The sequence below is a fragment of the Talpa occidentalis genome, unplaced genomic scaffold, assembly GCF_014898055.3.
Source record: "Talpa occidentalis isolate TD23 unplaced genomic scaffold, MPIMG_talOcc4v2.1, whole genome shotgun sequence".
Classification (NCBI taxonomy): domain Eukaryota; kingdom Metazoa; phylum Chordata; class Mammalia; order Eulipotyphla; family Talpidae; genus Talpa; species Talpa occidentalis.
Genome location: NW_026555331.1, coordinates 89,903,030 through 89,921,170, shown reverse-complemented (window position 1 = coordinate 89,921,170; position 18,141 = coordinate 89,903,030). Strand labels below are relative to the sequence as shown.

The following is an 18,141-nucleotide window of genomic DNA, read 5'->3' as shown; positions in this document are numbered from 1 at the left end:
ACACCTCTTCAGGTGTCTGTTACCACACCATACCCACCAGCAAGGCACCCATATTCTGGTTTCTCTTCAGATTATATAAATCCTTCAACTTTTAGAGGCTTTTTTAGACCCACAAAATTAAGAAATGATAATAAAGCGAAGTAAAGGAAGTCAGAGGAGCCTATGTTAAATTAATCCAAACTGCTTCTGGAGCTAAAATCCTGTGCATGCCCATGTGGAGCATTTGCAATTTTGAATATGAGAAATATTATTGAATAAATTTTCTCAGGAGAATTCAATTGAAGTTACACTTTAGAAATTTTATGTAGTCAACAGCAGTTACTCTCTATCCTCCCCCTCTTTATCCCAGCCCTTGTAGCTATAAATCTACTTTCTGTCTCTATGAGTTTGCCTGCTCTAAACATTTCATACAATGTTGCTACTCAGTAAGTAGTCCTTTGTAATTGGTGTAATGTTGAGGGCCATTCTGCTCTAACACCCTTCAGTACTTCAATCCTTTTTACTGTCACTTATCACTTATTAGTGTAACTTTTCTATTTAATATCTATGTTTTAGTGTAACAGGAAGTACTTCCTTTTAAAACTGCTGTACATGACTGAAAAAAATAATTTGACAACTCATACTGAAGTCAGTTACAGCAATTGCAATCTAATTTTCCAACCTTGGTATTACTCTTAACTCTAGAAACCCCATTGTATCTGAAAAGAAAGAATTTACTGCCTATAATCCAACTGATTAGTGTGTTTCTGATTTCATGAATACTTTACTGAGAAATGCATAGCTTAAAGAGACAATGCCAAAAACCAATTTTATTTTCCTGTAAGCATTCTAGATAAAAGAATTTATATTATTGAAGGGCATACATTTATTTACTTTAGGAATCATGTTTTTTCACATTGACTCACTCCTTTATTATAAATAATATTCAAAAGAGGAGAAAAGAAAAGAGAATTCTAAAAGAACTCCTACTTGGGAAACACACACGTTAACTCAGCATTCATAAATTTTTACTTCATCGTCTGACTCCACCATTTCATCTATAAACTATAAGATCTGAAACATCAGGTCATTTCATAGAACATTTTGCACACCACTTAAGTTATTCCAATTTTACACAAGATCCTTGGTGTTAGAACTTCTTGAGGGCTTGATGGCTTCACATGATTGAAAGCACATACACAAATACACACACACACACACACAGGGGCAGTAAGAAAAGTACCTACACAAATCAGATAATACAAAAGAAGAGTGCTTTTCTCCTTCTCCTCACACTTGGACTTTTCAAAATGAACTGTTCACATTTAAGTCATCCCAAATTGGACTTTCACTTGTTGGTTCTGTCATGCTCCATTCCTCAACTTTCCAACACTAAGATGGAATAAAACTTATGCTTGATTAGCTCCCAAATATCCTAACATATTGTCATGCAGCTAATGAGTATTAACTCAACTCTATGCTTTTAATAATAAATTTTAACAAAAGTAAAGCAACTTTTTTCCAGAGCAAAGGGAATAAAGATAACCTAGAAAATTATGGTAACATATCACCTATTTCAATTCATTCTTCATTATCCATTTCTTTCATTATTACTAAATTGATTTTATAAACATACGAGTTTTTTGGATGCATTCTCATTTAACTAGTGGTATAAAAATATACACAAAGTACAGAAGATATTTCAATAAATTCCCTGATATTCCCTTACACTCCTGCCCAATTTCAAAAATCCCCAAGGTATCACTATGCTTGCTTTATCTTTTTTGCTGTCTTTTTTTTCTTTCTGTTTAATTATACTAAAGCATTTACCATAAATCTATAAAAATATAAATTTTTCTTAAATAACAATAATAACATTAGCCTACCTAGCAATATTCATAATAATATCTTCAAATTATCTAATACCAAATCTATATTAAAATTTTGCTTTTTTTAAATGTACATTATTTCAAGTAAGAAACCAAAGGGCTATTTGGTTGGTATTTCTTGGATATATTTAAATCTTAGGAAACCAATTTTAATCTCTCTTTTTTAAAAGATTTATTTATGTATACAAGAACTGCGGTACAGGCCAGAGGCCTGGTGGGGGTGGTAGTGAAAGGATTCACCAGAGACAGAGTAGGGAACAGAACAGGCAGACTGACTGAAATACACTGCTTAAGGGAGCAGCAGACTAGACAGAAATCTGCTGTGTCATGTGAGTAGCTCCCTGGCCAGCCTGGGATCAAACTCGTGTTGCAGAAGCTGCAGACAGCTTCACAGTGCTGTGCTTAACCACTTGCACCACCAGGGAGCCCTCCCTATTTTAATTTCTACATAATTTTTCTGGCTTTATTTTGGCATAATTGACAAAATCATATATATGTGTATATATTTAAGGTTTCCAGGTTAATGTTTTCATAAAGACATGTCACCATAATCAAGCTAATTAACATATCTATCACTGTGAGAACACTTAAAATCTACCCTCTTAGCAAATTTCAAGTATACAGTACAGTATTGATAACTATAGTTTACTTTATGCAAAAGACTTTACTTACTTCTTTGCAGTAGCTTATCTCTTAATTTGTCTCCCTACCCATTTTTTCTTTTCATCTTTGTATACAGAGATCTAATATAAGCAACAACTCATAGATACTCAATAAATTTTTGATGAAATATATTAAAAGCCAAGAGGAAAAAATGACTACTAAGGTCAAGTTAAATATTAAGTACAGATTTTATTTTAGATTACAATGAATCTCTAAATTATGATGTTCTTACTCTCTTAAATGATAAAATGCAGAGTTCACCCACACATATACCAAAATTCAGTGCTCTCTTTTATCATGCCTTTCATCCTTTTGAAGATATTGTCAGGTCAGTTTAAATTATGCTCTGGGAGAAGACAGAAGATGCTTGCTAGGTTATAGGATAAAACAGGTTAATTATAGTCTAATGTGCTCATTACTACTTATATAAATTTGTCATTCTTTTCACATTTTTACAGAAATTATTTTGGTTTGTTTGTTTGTTTGTTTATTTATTTATATCAAATAGCAGGGGCAGTTTTATGGTCTAGTCAAATGATCTCTTATGTTCTGAAGGGTCGCGGATATAATCAATAGATAAATAGAAAAATGATGGAAAATTTTCCTTTCAATTGCCAATTTTCACAGAAAGGACTTGAAGACCTAGTTATTTTTTTTTCTTTTTTTAAAATTTTATTTTTATATTCCCCATACAACTGCAACCCCTTATTTTGACCCCAATCCCTCCTTTCCCTGCCCCCACAAACCCCATAGTGTGTCTCTGGTTCATAGTTGTTTGTTGATTTTGATTTTTTCTTTTTTATAGTTATTCTTTTTCCTGGTCCCTTATTTAGGTTTTCTAGATTCCTGCTATGAGTGAGACCATCCGGTATTTTTCTTTTTCTTTCTGGCTTATTTCGTTGAGCATGATCCCTTCCAGCTCCATCCATGTAGCTGCAAATTGCATGTGTTTGTCTTTTTTGAATGCTGAGTAATATTCCATGGTGTATATGTACCACATCTTCTTGATTCAGTCATCCATTTTTGGGCATTTGGGTTGTTTCCAAAGCTTAGCTATTGCAAATAGTGCTGCTATAAACATAGGGGTGCAGGTGCTCTTTAAAATTGAAGTTTCTGTGTCCTTTGGGTAAATACCTAGGAGTGGAATTGCTGGATCATATGGGAGCTCTATCTTTAGTAGGTTGAGGAATCTCCACACAGCTTTCCATAGTGGTTGGACCAGTTTGCACTCCCACCAGCAGTGCAGGAGGGTTCCTTTTCTCCACATCCTTGCCAACATTTGTTGTTGCTAGATTTTTTAATATGTGCCACTCTCACTGGTGTGAGATGATATCTCATTGTAATTTTGATTTGCATTTCCCTGACTGCAAGTGATGTTGAACATTTTTTCATATGCCTGTTGGCCATTTGTATTTCCTCTTCGGAGAAGTTTCTTGAAGACCTAGTTATTTTCAATGGCAGCCAAACAAATGATTTTTAATCTTCCCACTTCCTAAAAATTATAATCAAACTTGTTGGTCTTTATACATGAATGGTGTGGAAATCAGTTGTATTCATTATACTTTTTGGTGTTCATATTGTCCTCTCATTGGTCAATGGGAGCTGCTCCATTTTAATTTTTATATCTTTTTGGTTTGTGGTTATTCATCTTAGGTAGTATGTGTTTGTTTACTTCCTGGGGGCAACAAAAAACCCAAGCCTCACCTTAAACATTCTTTTACCCCAGAATCTATTTTTATCTATTATTACAGTAAAAATGGTAAAATTTTCCCAAGTAGCTCTGACATATTTTAATGGTGAATTGTGTTTAGCCATTTTAATTCCAAAACATGATAAATTCATTACAATTTGATAATTAAGGTTTCGCTGTGCTTTTAGTGAAGACTAAGGAAATATGCATAATTATATGTAGGTATTTATATTTAAAACCTATGTTTATTTTGAAAATTTACAATATTGTACATGTTGACATTGAAATGTCTCAAAAATATGAGTGTCAATTGGACAGGTTTGTTCTTGCAAATACAGGTTTGAGCTATCCTATTTAGTGAAAGTGGCAGAATCAAGCTTTCTTTCATGCAGTTAGTCTGATACTATAATCTGCAATGGTAGCAAATTAATATGGTCATATTCTTGCTTTCTCTGTTCATTTAAAGAATGTAACAAACCCTGAACTGATGAATGTAGTCTACTTGTAAACCACAGTTTATGGAAATGAATTTATTCTTTTAAGCTGCTTTGGTTTTGAATGCATTTTGAGGGAAGAAATGTTAAAATTTCTGTTGTAAATCAGGCTGTCAGTAAACTGAAACAGCTTACTCTTTTCTATGTATTGTTTCCTTTTGAGATTATCGGGGATTGAGACCATCTCTTTTCAAAATATTCAAAACATTCCTACAAGTTATTATATTTTGTATCTTAATTTAAAATCAATTTTTTCTTATATTTTGAAGATATTGCAATGTGTACAGTAAAATAAGACCAATCCAGAACAAGTAACAGGTAAATTTCTACAAGTTATAAGCAAAATTTTAATACAGTTTTTAATGGTAAACTACAGTCTTATGTAAATATTCAGCTTACAGAAGACTCATTTTTTTCTGACATCGTAATAAAAAATCGGAAGTTGGTAGAAGCAAGTATCCCTAGGGAACTAGTATTGCATATTGTGGTAAAAAGAAAGATGAAGATATCTAGCTGGTTATTTATTTTTTTTTTTTAGGAAAGCTTTATGTTCATTCCCCCAAAGAGCTACAACATACTTTCTCTAACAATTATTATATTCAGCCTTGTTTTAAGAAATAAACATTTCTCATCTTCTGCCTTACCATTTTATTCACTATTCCCTAGTCTCATCCACTTAAGATGTCATTATTAATTTGAATTCTGAAGTTTACATTTCCTTGAACAAAATTAAAAAAAAAATGAAGCAGCAAAGGCTTAGATGAACCAATTCACCATTAATAGTCTAAACATGTGGGGTTTATTCTTCTGAATTAAAATATAGACTACTGCTGTCTATTCTCACTACATGTAATTTATGTGTAAATTCTCATGGTCTCCAAGTAAACTAAATGTAAATCCTTTTTTTTAAGGATTTATTATTATTATTATTTTTTTTTTATACAAGAGCTGGGGCACAGGCCGGAGGCTTGGGAGGGTGAGAGGATTCACCAGAGACAGAGTGGGGAGCAGAACAGGCAGAAGGACCAAAATACACTGCTGAGGGGAGCAGCGGCAAGACAGGAGAGATCTGCCACATCATGTGTGTATCTCCCCGGCCAGCCAATAATTGAACCCATGCTGCAGGGGCCGTGGACAGCTTCACAGTGTTGCACTCAACCCTCTGTGCCACCGGGAAGGCCCTGCAGATCCTTTCTTGAATACTATAAAGTATTAAACTTCCTTGATCACTTCAACAGAAATACTGTATGATAATGTACGAGTAATTTGACTTGGAAATTAGAACTTATAAATCCCATTCCCAGTTGTATTCCTGATGTTCCTTGTCATTTATGGATAGGTCACAACTAAATATAGATCAGTTACAAAACTTCTATGGGCCACAGTGTCTTCAAAAGTAAAATGAAAGAACCAAGATTTAAAAGTGTAAGTTATGTAATACCTAAATTTCATATACTACAAACTTTCACAGAAAATAGATGACCTAGACACAATCTTATTAGAGGTATGAAGTGTTTTTAGGCAATGGTCACTAAGTCTCCACACTTCAGTGCTTAACACTATCCAAGTTTATGAGACTCTGATAATGCTATTATTATTTCTGTCTAATATTTTGTATTTTATTATCCAAAAGGTTTATTCTTGGGGGAAATTACTCTCATCTTGGATAGTGATATGAGTATAACATATAAATATTTTGTAAATAATTGTGTTTTGCTAATTTTGATATTTCGGGAGATGGTGGTTTTCTTCTGTTTTCTCCTGGTGTTATTTTATACTTGATTTTTTTTATATTGGTTTTGAACTTTATCTTATTTATGGTTCCTTAAATTCCAGTCAAGATGCAACCACAAGTAAGGTCTTAGAAAAAATAAAATAGAGAAGCAAGAAAGAATAATAAAATATGAACTAGGAATATTGAGTAGCCAGTCTCAATTTTTTGTGGGGAAACTGAGTAATTATGTAGAATTATCCTCCAGTATTGTCCCACTGAGAATTGATATTTAACTACTGTCTTTAGTTGAGGTAAATTCTAGCCAGACTTCTAAGCAGGAAAAAAAGAGAAAAGATACGTATTATCAATATCAAAAATGAGAGAGGAGACATCACTGTATAATCCTACACATATTTAAAGGGTTATAAGGGAATAATAGTATATACAAATTTATGACAATAAATTTAGCAACGTAGATGACATGTACAAATACTTTGAAAAACACATACTACCAAGTCTAACTTAAATAGAAATAGATAATAATAACCCCTTCAGGGTTGAGCAGTTGTGATAGAAGTACAAGGAAAAGAAGGAAGAATGTTTAAGAAGAAAAGAGGAAAATGTGTTAAGAGAAGTAGGAGAAAATCTTTGATGAAACAGTGTCACAAAATCTAAAAGAGAAAAAATGTTCACAGTAGGATGAAATATTTTAAAGTATTTAATGGTAAGAATATTTTTAAAAAATAAGCTCACACAAAATAAAGCAAGATACATATTTAACTCCATATACAAAAATTAATTCAAAATGGATTAAATATTTGTTATAAGAACCCCAACCACAAAGTACTTGAAAGAAAATATAGGGGCACAGTATAGGATATTTACCACAAAGATGCATTTGGGAATACAACCCCAACAACAGGGGAAACAAAAGCAAAAATAAATAAATGAGTGTATATCAAGCTTAAAACATTTTCTACATCAAAAGAAACTATCATGAAAACAAAATAGCAATCTACAGAATGCGAAATATATTTGCATATTATACATCTGATAAGGAGTGAATCTCCAAAATTTACAATGTGCTTAAATAATCCAACAACAACAAAAAAACAAAGAAATGACCCAATTGAAAAATGGGCAGAGTCCTCAATAGTCACTTTTCTAAAGAAGATAATCAAGTGATATACAGACATGTGAAAAAATAATATTCAACATAAACCACATTGAAATGTGAGAATGGTCCTGTGAGAATGGTCCATACAAAAAAAGAACGGAGTTAACAAATGTTGATGAGGTTGTGGTGAAAAAGGAACTCTCCTCTACTGTTGGTGGGAATGAAAGCTGATGCAGTCCCTGTGGGAAATGGTATGGAGATTTCTCAAGAAAATGGAAATGGAAATACTGTATAACCCAGCAATAAATACTGCTACTAGATATTTGTCTAAATAACATGATGGACCTAATATTAAAAGTTCTAAATACACTTTTGTAACAAAAGCACTGCCTACAATTGCCAAATCAAGGAAGCAATCCAAACGCCCTTCAACAGACGAATAGAGAAAATGTGGGGGTGTATGTTAAATGGAATACTATACAGCCATGAAAAATGAAACAGTGACATTTGGGACAAAATGGATGGACCTTAAGGTGTTTATGTTGAGTGAAATCAGCCAAAAAGTAAAAGATAGATTTTTGGATGTTTCACTTATCTGTGGAATATAAATATAAAAAAAGTACATACAAACAATAGAAGAAATAAAATATTGAACTTGGCAAAAAGAAGATAATGATTACAATTTTGCTTTGTATGCTTTGCATTTTTCTCAATGATGATGTATTAACTAACACTTGAATATTGTTTCTGACTTTAAAAACTTAAAGAAGCAAAAACTTAAACCAATGTATACAATGTAATATCTTAAGCACTGGCATAGCTCTGAGAAATTTACCTCCATGGCTCATCAAAAAGAAATATGAATATTTCAAGAACGAGTACATATGGCTACATGTGCAAGGATGCATGTTTTCAATATACATTGAGGATAGGAGACTGGGAAGTCAAGAGTAATTCCAGGAGGGTAAAGTAGGCAAAGACATGAGAAACTCTGAATGCTAAGAGTGAGGATTCACACCTCCAAATAACCAAGTAACATTTGTGTTGAAGGAGTTGAAATTGTAACAAAAACACATACAACACAGAAATACTTAATAATGTTCCAGAGAAGAACAAAGCAAAAGACAAACTGCTGAGGTTCCCAAGGATTACATCCAATTTTGTAATCAATCATAGAGATTTGTTTTCTTACTTACAAACATCTGAATTCTTTTCTTGATTCTAAAGCTAAAATCTACAAGTTTTTTTTTAATTTAGCCTGAGCAATTATGACTCATTATGCTTTCAATCAATTACCTTGGACCACCTAATCCATCCATCCATATTATAATTACTTTTTTTTTTTTTGAGCACAATCATGACAATTTCTACTAAATATTGAAAAATTTTAATTTTTTAAAATAAAGTTAAAAGACTTTATGATTGCCATTTTTCTTCATATATTTCTTTCACTTCACTCCTTCCCCCTTTACCTCATGCATTATATGGGATGTAGGCATTCCCACAAGTACATATCAAAAGAGAGTTCAAATTCAATAACAGAAAATTATCTTACCATTTCAGAATTGGTATGTAAATTGTTGTCCATGGGGTGTTCTGCAGATGTAGACTCCTAACTTGCAGACTTCTCAACCCTAGAGTGTTGCAGCAGACTGGAAGAGAGGGGAAGGGAGTTAATTTACCTCATTTTACTTGTCTACTGTACCATGCACATACATGTCCTCTCACTTTCCATGCACAAGAATTTAGGCTATTAGTTTCAACTCACTACAAAGGACAATGCAAAATTAATCTGTGTTTTTGGTAACCATGTGTCCAGTTGAAAATCAAGGATTATCTGGGCCTCCCCTGGTGGCGCAGCCATTGAGCACTGGGCTGTGAAGCTGTCCGCAGCCTCTGCACCACCGAATCGATCTCCGGCCACCGGCGAGGGTCCCACATGGCGCAATGGACCTCTCCCGCCGCGCCCGCTGCTCCCCTCAGTAGTGTATTTCGTCGGTCTGCCTGTCCTGTTCCCTGCTCTGGCTCTGGTGAATTCTCTCACCCTCCCACACTTCTGACTGTACTCAGTGCTTGTATAAATAAATAAATAAATCTTAAAAAAAAAAATCAAGGATTATCTAATGTGAAAGGGAATAAGAAAACAAAGAGGAAGGACAGGTTTTCTCTGCCACGCTCTGGAAATCTAACTCTGTACTTTGTATACCACTCTGTGCTTTCTATTTCACTCTGTATTTTCATATAAACATAGAACATATTCATTCTCCATTATCAAAGAGGCTACTATCAAGGACCACTTAGTTACTATGTCTCCTTTAAAGGCCAGGGTGATGCACAGACCTCTCCATCAGGTGTGTACATGGCTTTCATGACAAATTATAAAATAAGAACACTTTGTTAGTCTCCCTCACAGCCAGTTACAACAATGGAATAAGAAGTAGATTAGCACAGTGAAAGTGATTCACATTCAGAAAAGGGAAAATGACCCTGTAAGATGAGCAAGACTGCAGCCATTTTGAGAAATAACTGCCATCTCAAAAGGGCACAGCTAGGTTTCGTTTCTGGGCAGAAACCACAACATAAGGAAAAACGAAACCTAGCTGGCACCATGAGAGCTATCCAGTCAGGGTGGACCCTGCCTCAGGTGTGAAAAGTCCCCGTATCCTGTCAACAAAGTACAAAAACAGCTGGTTGCTCTGGGGGGGGGGGTCCTCTCTCAACCTGATGAGACTGCTCTACCAGTACACCAGGAGAGTCGGACCCTAGCTTAAGCTAGCAATAAAGCCTTTTTGCTTTTGCATCTCTGGCTCCGTGTAGTCTTTGGGAACCTCGGACAGAGTTGAGGCGCCAACTCCTAACAACCCAGGAATGACTGATCAACAATAATTACAAAATCCATGAGAATGGAATGAGTTCACTGGACAGCTTAGCTGGCAGGCCCTGGTTCAGTTATTGGGTAAGAATGGAATTTCCTCATCTATTTTTATCAGTAACCCTGGGTGTTGACTTCTGGGATATTTTCCATTATCACTTAACCTCAGTGGCTACTGTAGTTATTTGTTGAGAGTAGACCTTTCATGAGGACGCACACTTCTCTTATAATAAGTCACATTGCAACACATTTTAGGTAAAGCCGGGGCTTCAAGTATGGAATTGCTTTTTACAGACCAAGCTTAATTCTTCAAAAACTCTTTATCCCCCTCAGATCCATTGCAAGTACCAGTACTTAGATATCTCATTTAGAGAATTTTTAAAGCCTGCATTCTATATTTCTCAAGTTATGATGGCACCAGGAGATTATTTGAAGCAATAGCCTTGTGAATAAAAAAGCAGCACCTTAATTTGATTTTCATCAGTGGCCTTGTTCTCATGAACTGGCAGATAATCGTAGAAGGATGATGAAGAAGGTTTGGGTAGGATTATTTTCCTGCCTGTCTATCACTTAGGTAATGGCCATATTGTCTCAGCACTGCAAGCAGTTGGTTTTGTCAGTGCTATGATTTCTCAGATTATTAAGTCTTAAGTAAATTTAAATATGCTACATACTTCAGTTAAATATTTCCATGCAATACTAACCAGACAAGGAAAAATTAGGTTCTTTAGAATAAACATGTTTGTATTTTATATTGCTCGTAGTGCGTTTGAGAGTATGAAAAGTCATGATGAAATTTGTATTCAATAGTATGACTTGCACATTTTAAACATGCACAAGTGCCCAAGCTGGATAGGCCAAGTCTAGTATCAAACTCAGTTATTTTATTCCATAATGCATCAATGCACAATTGTTTGTCAATAGCACTGTCTTGAATTTGATATGTTTTAAACATTTATTTGTTTACTATATGGTTTAGAAAGTATTTGGCAGCAAATGCCTGTATTCTAGCCTGTTTCTCTGGTATAGAGAACCTTTGATTTCATGGGATTAAATATATTGAAATAAGAAAAATTATTAAAGGTTAAGGACTGTATTTTTCATTATAAATTTTCACTGCACCATAATGAAAAATGAAAAAACAGATTAAAAGCTGATTTAAAATTAATCCTTAAATCTCTTCTTCAAGTGATTTTGGTTTTCAATTAATAAGATGAGATTTTAAGATTTCACATTACGTACAATTGAGATTTGTGTTATTGTCATGGTCGTTGTTGCAAATAACCTGGGTTTAGTTTACTTTAAAAATGAAAATAATCCTTGAATCCCATTTTAGCAAGAGATTTGATCAGTAGGAAAGAGAATTCATTAATCTTCAAATCACTTACTTGTAGTCACACTGTCTCATCCTTGGAAACAATGTTATTTAGATCAAAGCTGGAAAAAAAAAATGGAATAGTCAAAAATAAAAGAATATTTGCAAAGTCAGAAATGATGTTCTAAGGATCACTGATTTTGGCAAAATTATTACCCCATTTGCACAGTTCACAACTACACTTAATTAGTTCCAAAATAACCTTGTGCTGGATGCAGAATGACTGTCACAAAACTTTAGTGGAAAATATTGAGTTTCAAATTCAAAATATGTAACAAGTAACAAGTCCACATAAAATTTATTTTAGAAGATATGCATAAGGGCCTTATCAGAGAAGTATCATTACGCTTGAGAACATAAATAGTCACAAATAAGTGTTTTGCAATTCTATTTGTTGAGGATTTAGTGATCATCTCCTGTAAAATTAGAATGGCACTAGATGAGGGAGGGAGTACCTGGAGGAGTATGTGAAATAATCCAACCTTCTGTGAATTTACAACATATGAATGTATACACAACACATGCCTAAGAAATCTACCAGTTACCAAAATTTTTCTAAGAAAATATGAATATGAAAATATGGCAAGATCAGAAGTTTGGTGCAAGGTAAACCTAGACCTCATTATTGAAGTTTTTTTTATTAATTGTGTAATTATCTGCAGCTAATTTAACTATTAAGTCTTGATTTTTCTTAACTATAAATTGAGGATAATGAAACCTATATTTTAATATAACTGTAAAAGTTATATTAGTATGTGTTGGTTATTGAATATTCAATAAAAACAAGAATGTAAAGAAAATAAAATCACATTAAGTGATATGCTCAAAAAGTCAATAAATTGTTTAATAAAGTCATCTTCTTTTGTAATGCGGTTATAGCCACACATGAAACTCAGGTGCAGAGTTTTGGGTACTTATAAAAAGCACCTGGGAGGCATTAGATACTATTATTATAATACTGATTTTACATCAGACAGAACTGAGTTATAGAGATTAACTACTGCCTTAAGTTGAATAGCTAAAGAGGGAAATGTGGGACTGAAAACTAAAAACAAAGATAAAGAGTTTGAATCCTTAATGTGCCATATTGCTTCTTCATATTTGATCCAATAGGTTACCAGGTACTGGATAGGACTCACATAAATTCAGTGTGACCTCATATCAATTAATTATGTCTGCAAAAACCCTACTCCCAAAGCTCATATTCTAAGTTTCCAGGTGAACAAAAGTTAGGGGGACACTAGTCTGTTATAATTTTGTAAAACTAAAAACCATGTTTATTAAACCTTAAAAATAATAATAACACAGGGCCTCCCCGGTGGCGCAGCGGTTGAGCGCTGGGTTGCGAAGCTGCCCACGGCCTCTGCAGCGCCGGTTCGATCCCCGGCTGCTCCCCGGCCACCTGAGGAGGGTCCCACATGGCACGCAGACCTCTCCTGCCGCCCGTTGCTCTCCTCAGCAGTGTACTTCGGTCCTTCTGCCTGCTCTGCTCCCCGCTCTGGCTCTGGTGAATTCTCTCACCCTCCCGCGCTTCTGACTGTACCCAGTGCATGTATAAACAAAACAAACAAACAAACAAACAAATAAATAAATAAAACATGCGTCTATAAAAAAAATAAAAAATAAAAATAAAATAAAAATTAAAAAATAATAATAATAACACATAAGGTAACATAATCATAAGTCTTGGGGATCAGGATTTCAACATCTTTGATGGATCATTCTGTGTGACACAAAATCTAATATAAACTGAAGACAAAAGGACTGTGTATGTCCAGTGAGAAGAAGCAAAGCACAGTGGGTATGTAGAAACCAGAAATATTCAGAGCTGGGTTACAGATACCAGGCAAGCAAGATTGAAACTAGAACACTGTGAGTTTTGTAGGGTCAAAAAACATTCTGGCAGATTGACAGAAAACATTGTTATTAGTGGCATGGGTTTTCCACAGAAACAACTTGTCCAAGACAAAGTTTTCAGCACAGATGGCTCACCTAGAGAATGGTGCCCTAAAATCTCCAGTTAGATCATGCTACTGATCTAAGTCTCCTTCATCAAGGGCTTCTTTGGCTCTCAGTAGGTCTGAGCCTATTCTGGCACTCAGAGGAGACTTAGAAAACTTTCAGAGTCAAGGTGACCTGAGATGTGAAGAACTGGGTAGGCCAGCATATATAGGGGGAAACTTCTGTTGTAATTTTGTAATTAATTTGTAAAACTAAAAATCAAGTTTATTAAATGTTAAAAATAATAATAAAGCTAAGGAATCAGAATAGAGGACATGTTTGAGGGAATGACCACATACTGATACTAGACTCATGTGTTTGGAGTAAAAACTGAAGATTTAAATTATTAAATAATTTAGAAGAAAGAAGGTGATGAGTGGAGGAAGAATAGGAGCAGAGAGTGGAGAGGGAGGAAGAGAATGGCAGGGGGAAAGAATGGAAGTGAGAGGAAGAGCAAGAGGGAGAAGTAGTGGGTGAAGACATTGACACTAACATCATCATCAAGAAGATGATATGGGAAGATTAAAAACCATATCTAGGCCTCCCTCCTGGTGCAGGGGTTAAGTCTCAGAGCTATCAAGCTATCGTCAACCACACAGCTTAGTTCCAATTCCCTGCCAGGGAGCTAACCCACATGGTGCAACAGACCTCTCCTGTTTTGTCTGCTGCTCCCCTCAGCAGTGTATTTCAATATATCCACGTGTTCAGCTCCCCACACTATCTCTGGTGAGTCCTCTCACACCTGCACCTCTGGCCTGCACCCCAGCTCTTGTATGCATAAATAAATAAAATAAATTAAAAAAAAAAACAACCCTGCATTACAGCAAGACCACACCATTCATTTTGCTCTCAACATTCAGCCTAAGAAATCATTGGCACTCATCCCATCATGCCTACATCTCTGCCTTGGGCAACACAAGAAGTTGATCTTTCAAATAAGATGATCTTTCAAATAAGATGCTTTATCATATGCTAAAGTCTTCTTAATCTCCAGTCGTATAATATGTGGCATTGTTATATTGTAAAAGTTCATCTTAGAATGCTTTTTTTTCTCCTCTAAATCAATTGCTTATCACCTACTGGTACTGGTAAGCTATTATCCTAGTTCTTCTTAGTACTTTTCTGAGTTGAGTCACTGTGCACCTGAATCTTACATTCTTCCTTGTTGTTCACTCTCATTTTGTTCAAGGAAATTATATATTTTGGCTTATATGGTGTATATGTTGTATATCTTGGTGTGATACATATTCATACATATAACTATATGCTGTCATTCTATGCTCTTATCCATACCACTGTTATGGATTTGTGTTTGATTCACATCTTTAGGCCATGTTGTTTTCTAATTCTACTTTAGCATACTTATTTTGCAAACTTTATTTTTAACATTTGTTTTTTTAATGCAGTAATTATATTGAATATATTGCCATTCAAGCAAGTTACCCACTTATTTTAGCATCTCCTCCTCCTCTTTTCCCAAAGAGTGGTAAGCCCATGATGCCAGGATTAAAATCAGTAGTACAGAAGATATAAATACACCATCCTATAGTTCACTTCACTTGGGAATAAAAGGATGAATAAAAATTATTTTACTTCAAATGGAAATAAACAGAGAAGATAAAGAATAATTGAATTCTTATAGCTACTGCTGTTGAGCTACTCAAAATACATTCTCATTGCTTACATCTATGTACAGCTTTGTTTGCTCTTAAGGCTTTTCATGTAGATTAGGGGATAATAAACTAGTCATTAATTTTATCAAATATTCAAACTGTATAACAAATGATAGTCTTACCCCCTGCTCTTTTATTTTATTGCAGATGATAGATTACTTTGTTGTATTAGAAATGTCAAAGATAAATTTGAGAATTTTCCAAGAAACTGAATTCTGAATTAAAAAAATTACTTATAATCATTTGCAATAGAATCAGGAAGATGTATTTCAGTTTTATATATTTCATTAGTAATAATTATTTAAAATAATTTCTGGGGATTCAGGAGGTTTTAGTGAAATGATATTTTTCCTACACAATCACATAACCTGTGCTTATAAGGCTAGTATTCTTATATCAGTATCATTATATTTGTGGGTTGCAAGGAATTTAGTAAGTTGTGCAGAAGAGAAACTGGTTCTATGTAACCACAGGGCGGTGTACTGAGTACATAGCCCAAGGAAATGAGAATTATGAGGCCTGACCCTTTCATCTCCCAACTCCTAATTATTGCTATGATAGAGCAGATTGACCTGTTTCTAAGACTGAAGGCTACTTGGAGGGCAAATATGATCTAATACTAATATTTTTCTATATTCATATTCTATATGTATCTCAGCAAAGTCTTAAAATACAATATATTCTCAATAATATTAAATGTACATAATTAATGCTGATTTTCTGTACATGATTAGACTGGAGTAGGGATGTAGGTAAGCAGAAATAGAATTAGCTGTCTAGGTCAACACAAGAATAAGAAATGATTACTTGAAAAACTGTTTTTTTTTTTTTTTCTGATTTTCTGTATTCTCATAGAAAAGGTTTGCTTAAGATACTTTTACTATCTGCTAACCCTGTACAAAAAAAGAGAATCAGGAAATGATACATCTGATTTTGAGGATGAGTACAAAAGCATGTTTGGGTCTGACTGTAGGTGTGCTGGTGAGCATGTGTCAAAAATATTCCAGTGGGTGTGTTATAATATCATGTTTTACTTGGAGTCAGTTACAATGAGTTAAAGAGGCATTTTGCTAAGTTCCTAATTGTACTTAAACCTGTTCTCTTTCTAATAATTAGCAAAAATTGCCTTGAATCACAGAATTAAAAGTTTAATTAGAAGATCTAGGAATCTTTAAGTGTATTTCCAAATCTTCTTAGGAAGGCAAAAAATAAGAAAGGGAAATTGTACTCACACCTAATAATAAATTAAGGATCAGAATCCAAGAGCAAAGTAATTTCACCCCCTAAATATTGGGTTATCCTCCTGGAAAAGACAAGTAGAGAATGGAATGTAATTTCTAAAATGAATCCTTTACAAAGTCACATCGTGCTGCTTAATGGCACGTAGTTCCTGATGAGCATTCCAAATTACAAGGTAGTTGTTCAAATAGAATTCAAACCAAGGGCTTCATTGATATGCTTCCTAAAACAAGGGGCTCCTTTAATTAGAAAAATCTATGCTGCTTTCTTTCCTGGAAGCATTTGTCTGAGCTCCCACCAGAGAGTTCTTGCAGACAGCCAAATGCAGAAAACAGAGATTCTTTGCTTTGCATATTTGCCTCACACTCCACACACTACACAACCAGAAACCTCCTAGACACCGGAGATCCATGACTGCTTTTCCACCAGATTTTATACCCATAGACAAGGGAATGTATCGCTATTATTTAAAATGTGCAAAATATAATGCTTGCTATTTCCTTTTCCCCTTTTACTAGTCTAAAGCCTTATGACACAAGATATTGGTTCACTTGTCCTCTGTAGTTTAGGAAGAGGAAATAAAAAGTAAAAACAGTGTTCACTATCAATTTTGCCTTTCACACTTAATCAGATTTGACCACTTTTCCACTGAAATGCTGGCGTATGTGTGTTGTGTGTGTATGCATGTGTTGGAATCATCAATATCATCTGCTTTTGACTACCAGTGACTGTGCTTCATTTCATTTTTTTTTTCTTTTTTCCTTTTCTTTATCTTTGGGGGAAACAAGAATGTAGTCCCTTGCTACCACAAATCATGCAGTCAAGTTTCTAACATTTAGGGAAATTGTAGGGGTCAGCACATCCGGAGTGCAATAGGTGAATGTGGCCCTGGGAAAACCACCTTAGTGATCTCGGTATCTCCTCTGACAGGAAAGAATTCATTTAAGCCTTTTCAGTGTAGACTGGAAACTCAGTCTTTATCTGATCTAAGAGCTTTTATATAACATCGGTGTCATTGATATAAAAATGCTGTTTTTAAAATAGCCAGCCATATCAATGTCAATAATACAGAGGTCCTTTGTACCCTTTACTCAGCTTCCCCCAGTGACAACAATTGTAAAATTATAATGCAATCTCATGCTCAGGATATGAACACTGATGCAATTCACCTACATCATTGAGATTTTCTCCAAGTTTTATTTATACTCATATGTGTGTGCATGTGTGTTTAATATCTATGCAGTGTTACCATACGCAATATCATGGGGTATCTATGAGCAGGTAGATACACAATAGCTCTTTAATTGTTATCCTTTGATAACCATAGCTACCAATCTTCCTCATCACTACCCCCACATGCATTAACTCTATTTATCATATTTATTTCACAAGCACCTTACTGTGATCAGAATTACTCATTGTAATGCTATTAACG

The 18,141-nt window shown here is 34.5% G+C and overlaps 1 non-coding gene across 1 annotated transcript; it reads right to left on the bottom strand.

Annotated features, from left to right (window-relative positions):
- Positions 1-17,480: 17,480 nt before the first annotated feature.
- Positions 17,481-17,644, bottom strand: LOC119252058 (U1 spliceosomal RNA). Its single transcript, XR_005126714.1, has one exon. It is a non-coding gene; the product is annotated as a U1 spliceosomal RNA (small nuclear RNA).
- Positions 17,645-18,141: the final 497 nt, after the last annotated feature.